This window comes from Plectropomus leopardus, chromosome 7 (assembly GCF_026936395.1).
Source record: "Plectropomus leopardus strain MGB_pleo_1.0 chromosome 7, ASM2693639v1, whole genome shotgun sequence".
Lineage (NCBI taxonomy): Eukaryota > Metazoa > Chordata > Actinopteri > Perciformes > Serranidae > Plectropomus > Plectropomus leopardus.
This window is the reverse complement of record NC_142182.1, coordinates 5,391,148-5,397,842: the sequence shown is the minus strand read 5'-3', so window position 1 is coordinate 5,397,842 and position 6,695 is coordinate 5,391,148. Positions and strand designations below refer to the sequence as shown.

Below are 6,695 nucleotides of genomic sequence, written 5' to 3'. Positions count from 1 at the left end.
AAAACAGCGTTAAATAGCGTGCCGAGACAAGCCATAGCATAGAAAGTTGCAAAAAACGCCAAAAACAGCACAAAATGGCAAGTCGAAAAAATGAACAAAAAAGCAAGGCTATAGTATGGCAAAAATGTCAAAAAATGACATATTCCAAAAACAATTAAAAATAGATAAAAACAGCGTTAAATAGCGTGCCGAGACAAGCCATAGCATAGAAAGTTGCAAAAAACGCCAAAAACAGCACAAAATGGCAAGTCGAAAAAAAGGAACAAAAAAGCAAGGCTGTAGTATGGCAAAAACGTCAAAAAATGACATGTTCCAAAAACAGCTGAAAATACTTGAAAACAGCATTAAATAGCGTGCTGAAACAAGCCATAGCATAGAAAGTTGCAAAAACTGTGAAAAACAGCATAAATAGCATGTTGACAAAATGACAGAAAAAGCAAGGCTATAGTATGGCAAAAACATCAAAAAATGACATGTTCCAAAAACAGCTGAAAATAGATGAAAACAGTGTTAAATAGCGTGTTGAGACAAGCCATAGCATTGAAAGTTGCAAAAATGGCCAAAACCAGCATGAAATGGCAAATTGAAAAAATGACACAAAAAGCAAGGCTATAGTATGGCAAAAATGTCAAAAAATGACATGCCCCAAAAACAGTGAAAAACAGTTGAAAACAGCATTAAATAGCGTGCAGAGACATGCCATAGCATAGAAAGCTGCAAAAACGGCCAAAAACACTATAATATGGCAAGTTGAAAAAATGACAGAAAAAGCAAGGCTATAGTATGGCAAAAACGTCAAAAAATGACATGTTCCAAAAACAGTTAAAAATAGTTGAAAACAGCATTAATTACTCTGTCGAGACATGCCATGGCATAGAAAGTTGTAAAAAAGGCCAAAAACGCTATAATATGGCAAGTCGAAAAAAATGACGCAAAAAGCAAGGCTATAGTATGGCAAAAATGTCAAAAAGTGACGTGTTCCAAAAACAGTCAAAAATAGCTGAAAACAGTGTTAAATTGCGTGCAGAGACATGCCATAGCATCGAAAGTTGCAATAACGGCCAAAAACGCTATAATATGGCAAGTCGAAAAAATGACCCAAAAAGCAAGGCTATAGTATGGCAAAAACGTCAAAAAATGACATGTTCCAAAAACAGTTAAAAACAGTTGAAAACAGCTTTAAATACTTTGGCGAGACATGCCATGGCATAGAAAATTGCAAAAAAGGCAAAAAACAGCACAAAATGGCATGGTGAAAAAAATGACTCAAAAAGCAAGGCTATAGTATGGCAAAAACGTCAAAAAATGACATGTTCCAAAAACAGTTAAAAACAGTTGAAAAAAGCATTAAATAGCATGCCAAGACATGCCATGGCATAGATAGTTGCAAAAAACTCCAAAAACGCTATAATATGGCAAGTCGAAAAAATGAACAAAAAAGCAAGGCTATAGTATGGCAAAACGTCAAAAATGACATGTTCCAAAACAGCTAAAACAGTTGAAAAAGCATTAAATAGCGTGCAAAGACATGCCATGGCATAGAAAGTTGCAAAATCTGCCAAAAACGCTATAATATGGCAAGTCGAAAAAATGAACAAAAAAGCAAGGCTATAGTATGGCAAAAACGTCAAAAAATGACATGTTCCAAAAACAGTTAAAAATAGATGAAAACAGCGTTAAATAGCGTGCCGAGACAAGCCATAGCATAGAAAGTTGCAAAAAACGCCAAAAACAGCACAAAATAGCAAGTCGAAAAAATGAACAAAAAAGCAAGGCTATACTATGGCAAAAATGTCAAAAAATGACATGTTCCAAAAACAGTTAAAAATAGATGAAAACAGCGTTAAATAGCGTGCCGAGACAAGCCATAGCATAGAAAGTTGCGAAAAAAGCCAAAAACAGCACAAAACTGCAAGTCGAAAAAATGACAGAAAAAGCAAGGCTATAGTATGGCAAAAACGTCAAAAAATGACATGCTCCAAAAACAGCTGAAAATACTTGAAAACAGCATTAAATAGCGTGCTGAAAGAAGCCATAGCATAGAAAGTTGCAAAAACTGTGAAAAACAGCATAAATAGCATGTTGACAAAATGACAGAAAAAGCAAGGCTATAGTATGGCAAAAATGTCAAAAAATGACATGTTCCAAAAACAGTTAAAAATAGATAAAAACAGCGTTAAATAGCGTGCAGAGACATGCCATAGCATCGAAAGTTGCAATAACGGCCAAAAACGCTATAATATGGCAAGTCGAAAAAATGACGCAAAAAGCAAGGCTATAGTATGGCAAAAATGTCAAAAAATGACATGTTCCAAAAACAGTTAAAAATAGATAAAAACAGCGTTAAATAGCGTGCTGAGACAAGCCATAGCATAGAAAGTTGCAAAAATGGCCAAAACCAGCATGAAATGGCAAATTGAACAAATGACACAAAAAGCAAGGCTATAGTATGGCAAAAATGTCAAAAAATGACATGTCCCAAAAAGAGCTGAAAATACTTGAAAACGGTGTTAAATAGCGTGCCAAGACATGCCATAGCATAGAAAGTTGCAAAAACGTCCAAAAACGCTATAATATGGCAAGTCGAAAAAATGACCCAAAAAGCAAGGCTATAGTATGGCAAAAACGTCAAAAAATGACATATTCCAAAAACAATTAAAAATAGATGAAAACAGCGTTAAATAGCGTGCCGAGACAAGCCATAGCATAGAAAGTTGCAAAAAACGCCAAAAACAGCACAAAATGGCAAGTCGAAAAAATGAACAAAAAAGCAAGGCTGTAGTATGACAAAAATGTCAAAAAATGACATGTCCCAAAAAGAGCTGAAAATACTTGAAAACGGCGTTAAATAGCGTGCCAAGACATGCCATAGCATAGAAAGTTGCAAAAACGGCCAAAAACGCTATAATATGGCAAGTCGAAAAAATGACCCAAAAAGCAAGGCTATAGTATGGCAAAAACGTCAAAAAATGACATGTTCCAAAAACAGTTAAAAACAGTTGAAAACAGCTTTAAATACTTTGGCGAGACATGCCATGGCATAGAAAATTGCAAAAAAGGCAAAAAAACAGCACAAAATGGCATGGTGAAAAAAATGACTCAAAAAGCAAGGCTATAGTATGGCAAAAACGTCAAAAAATGACATGTTCCAAAAACAGCTAAAAACAGTTGAAAAAAGCATTAAATAGCGTGCCAAGACATGCCATGGCATAGAAAGTTGCAAAATCTGCCAAAAACGCTATAATATGGCAAGTCGAAAAAATGAACAAAAAAGCAAGGCTATAGTATGGCAAAAATGTCAAAAAATGACATATTCCAAAAACAATTAAAAATAGATGAAAACAGCGTTAAATAGCGTGCCGAGACAAGCCATAGCATAGAAAGTTGCAAAAAAAGCCAAAAACAGCACAAAATGGCAAGTCGAAAAAATGAACAAAAAAGCAAGGCTATAGTATGGCAAAAATGTCAAAAAATGACATGTTCCAAAAACAGTTAAAAATAGATAAAAACAGCGTTAAATAGCGTGCTGAGACAAGCCATAGCATAGAAAGTTGCAAAAATGGCCAAAACCAGCATGAAATGGCAAATTGAACAAATGACACAAAAAGCAAGGCTATAGTATGGCAAATATGTCAAAAAATGACATATTCCAAAAACAATTAAAAATAGATGAAAACAGCTTTAAATAGCGTGCCGAGACGAGCCATAGCATAGAAAGTTGCAAAAAACGCCAAAAACAGCACAAAATGGCAAGTCGAAAAAATGAACAAAAAAGCAAGGCTATAGTATGGCAAAAACGTCAAAAAATGACATGTTCCAAAAACAGCTGAAAATACTTGAAAACAGCATTAAATAGCGTGCTGAAACAAGCCATAGCATAGAAAGTTGCAAAAACTGTGAAAAACAGCATAAATAGCATGTTGACAAAATGACAGAAAAAGCAAGGCTATAGTATGGCAAAAACGTCAAAAAATGACATGTTCCAAAAACAGTTAAAAATAGATAAAAACAGCGTTAAATAGCGTGCCGAGACAAGCCATAGCATAGAAAGTTGCAAAAATGGCCAAAACCAGCATGAAAAGGCAAATTGAACAAATGACACAAAAAGCAAGGCTATAGTATGGCAAAAATGTCAAAAAATGACATTTTCCAAAAACAATTAAAAATAGATGAAAACAGCATTAAATATCGTGCCAAGACAAGCCATAGCATAGAAAGTTGAAAAAAAGGCCAAAAACAGCATAAAATGGCATGGTGAAAAAATGAACAAAAAAGCAAGGCTATAGTATGGCAAAAACGTCAAAAATTGACATGTCCCAAAAACAGTTGAAAATAGTTTAAAACAGCATTAAATGACCATAGAAGTGGCAAAAATGGTCAAAAACAGCATAATGTGACAAAATGACTCAAAAAGCAGTTCCAAGAAACAGTTGAAAACAGCGTTAAATAGCTTGCTGAGACACAACATAGCATAGAAAGTTGAAAAAATGGCTAAAACACCATGAAATGGCATGTCAAAAAAATGACCCAGAAAGCAAAGCTATAGTTTCGCAAAAACGTCAAAATTTACATGTCCCAAAAATAGATGAAAATACTTAGAAACTGCAATAAATAACTTTAAAAAAACTTCATATTTTGGAATGTTAAAAAAATGGCCAAAAAAGTTTATAGCATAGTATGTCGACAAATGTCATATTGTCATGTCATAAAAAAGGTTGAAAACAACATATTATAGCTTGTAGAAATGTGCCATAGTATACAAAGCGGGACTAAAGGCCAAAAAAGTCCCAAAACTTCATATTTTAGAATGTTGAAAAAAACAACCGAAAAGGCGATAGTATAGTCTGTCGAAAAATGCCACACCCTCTGCCCCTGCTCCATGACTTCCATCGGAGCCTGAGCCAACCCCCATTCCAGCTCCATGCCTTCCGGCTGGGCCAAAGCCCCGCCCTGAACTGCTCAGCCCGCCTGGTCTGCCAACAGCTTGCGGGCTGTCTCAGAATTGGGATTTAGAAAGCTGCAGGAACAACAGTGAAGACCCATTAAAAAGTGACCTGTTTTGTTTGTTTGTTGGTCTCAAACGTTTTTTTCTGCAGTGGTTTGCAGCTTAGCAGGCATCTCACCTAACTGTTACACCATCCAACATCCCCTCCACCTCCTGATGTCCAAGTCTGCTCAAAAACTGTCACTTTATAAATGTTGTTATGATACGTGTGAAATGTGCAAATATAATGTATTTATTATTTGCAGAAACGTACAATGCTAATATTTTCTTCTGACGACTGAGCTTACATTTTTGTAGGCACAAACACACAACAATAGCATACAGAAAATGTGATGTGAGCACTGGATTTGCTATGACAAAAAGCTTCTCTGACAGTGATAATAAAGTAAAAAATGCAAGGATGTTCCTCATGCAATCTCATTTCCTCTCGCCGGTAGATAAAGTTTGAGTATGTTACTGAAGAAAGTTAGGATTGGCTTTATTATTATTATTCGTTATTTACAAAACATAGTGTTACAAAATCCAGTATCCAATTTAACATATACAAACAAAATAATAACAAAAAGCCAGGGGGATATTACATTAAATTTAAAATATAAGATATACAAATGTCAGGGGTCTTGAGAGCATTTTTATTTTATCAGTTAGTAGTGTTATTATTATTATTTATTTTTTTGCTAAACTTACATTTATGTATAAAGTACCTTAAATCACTACCAAATTAATTTAAGAAAAGGTCCACAATGAACCTGCAAATGTCCCTCTAGAATTTCTTGGTGTGAGAACAGCGCCAAAAAACAGTTTCAGTGTGAAAGTTAGACTGGGCAGCTGAACTCCACCTGTTCACCGTTTACCACTGCCGGGTGGAAACATTTTACTATAAATCCAGCAGATGGCAGCATTGCACCTCAAACTGCGGCGAGTCGACTTCAAACACAGTGGGCAGTCGAGCTTGGCTCAGATGCTGGAACATGGAAATGAGCGCCGTTTGATTGAGTCTGTTCTCCCAGATGCCGACTGTCCACTTTAAAGAAAAACCAACAGTGTGCAGCTTAATCTGAGCCCAGTTTCACTTGTTTTAACTCAATCTGGTTGGCACCGTTATTGGCCCTGTCTGTCATCCTTCTTGCCTTGGCCCATCTGCTGTTGCTTATCTTTGTCCATTTATCATTCACATGGCCAGATATTCAGCTTCCTCTCCCTCTACCATCTATCCATCTCTCCTGGTAATTTCACGTCGGTATCATCCACTGGTCCGTCTTTCTTTCTACTGTGTTTCCTCATTCAATACACATGATCCTGAAAAAAGATGCAAAAAAGTAAGGAAAATAATCAAGGCAAGACTCATGGCAAAAAAGTAACTTTTATCAGACAAGGACAGTGCAATGGTGTGTGTGTGCACAGCATGCACCCTCCTCAATATTTAGAGCATGCGCAATAATGTAGCAGAAGACTATTTTGTCAAAATTTAAGACATTTTCACAATAAATTGATGCGGAAAAAGTATTAAGTGTTACTAATTCACTATAGTGCAGGAAATTAGGTGTTTGATGCTAGAAATTTAGACAAATAAGACTTAATAAGTAAACAAATCCATTATATTTTCAAAGAAATTTTGTTGCATTTATGTTATATGGTAACACTACAACACTACAAGCAATTTTGGACAAGCTATAACTAAACCAAACTT

General features: G+C 35.5%; 1 long non-coding RNA gene across 1 annotated transcript in view; it reads right to left on the bottom strand.

Annotated features, from left to right (window-relative positions):
- Positions 1 to 5,252: 5,252 nt before the first annotated feature.
- The window catches only part of LOC148189090 (uncharacterized), a 77,894-nt gene continuing 76,451 nt past the window's right edge, over positions 5,253 to 6,695 (bottom strand). The window contains exon 3 of the long non-coding RNA XR_015776874.1: positions 5,253 to 6,304. This is a non-coding gene — a long non-coding RNA (uncharacterized LOC148189090). The remainder of the gene's footprint in view (positions 6,305 to 6,695) is intronic.